Genomic DNA, 209 nt, shown 5'->3' with positions numbered 1-209 from the left:
TCCGTCTTCTTGCGGTTTCCTGGATACTTTGATCCCGCTCACATTTCACTGATCCCCGAAGTGCGGGCCAAGTACACGAGCGGCCAGGAGTGGTCCGGGGCTTTCCCTGTATATTTTGGAGGGGGCAAAGTCGTTGCATCAACTTTATTAATTTGATAAAGTTATTGTGAGAGTGAACAGGGGGCGACCTCCAGGGCCATGCCCATCTC

Source organism: Anomaloglossus baeobatrachus, chromosome 4 (assembly GCF_048569485.1).
Source record: "Anomaloglossus baeobatrachus isolate aAnoBae1 chromosome 4, aAnoBae1.hap1, whole genome shotgun sequence".
NCBI lineage: Eukaryota > Metazoa > Chordata > Amphibia > Anura > Aromobatidae > Anomaloglossus > Anomaloglossus baeobatrachus.
Note: the sequence above shows the minus strand (reverse complement) of the source record.